The sequence below is a fragment of the Myotis davidii genome, unplaced genomic scaffold, assembly GCF_000327345.1.
Source record: "Myotis davidii unplaced genomic scaffold, ASM32734v1 scaffold390, whole genome shotgun sequence".
In the NCBI taxonomy this organism is placed as follows: domain Eukaryota; kingdom Metazoa; phylum Chordata; class Mammalia; order Chiroptera; family Vespertilionidae; genus Myotis; species Myotis davidii.
The window spans coordinates 528,537-528,884 of NW_006282748.1; the positions used below are offsets into that span (position 1 = coordinate 528,537).

The 348-nt window shown below is 54.6% G+C and overlaps 1 protein-coding gene across 2 annotated transcripts in view; it reads right to left on the bottom strand.

Annotated features, from left to right (window-relative positions):
• Nucleotides 1-348, bottom strand: part of MATN2 (matrilin 2) — a 100,402-nt gene that overhangs the window by 25,518 nt on the left and 74,536 nt on the right. The gene's annotated exons all lie outside the window — the stretch shown is intronic.

Here is a 348-nt window from a genome sequence, read left to right on the forward strand (position 1 = left end):
CTGCACAGCTGGCCGGCTGGGAAGTGAGTACCAAAGGCCCTGGACACAGCTGGGGTGACCAGCTCCCACAGACAGTCCTGCAGCTGCCTCCAGATTTCCTTGATGGAGAAAATGCAAACCCAGAGACTGGAGGACGCTGGAGGCCTGTGCAGGGCCAGCAAGTGGATCTGTTTGACTCCCCTGGGGCCTGGGACTGATGCTTCTGGAACATTCCACTGGTGGATGTGCCTCCCTGCAAACATTTGCAGGATCCCAGGAGCCAGCGGCCTGTATTCACATCCTTGTTCCACCATTTACCAGTCATGTGACTCCAACAAAGTTATGTAATCTTTTTGTGTCACAGTTTCC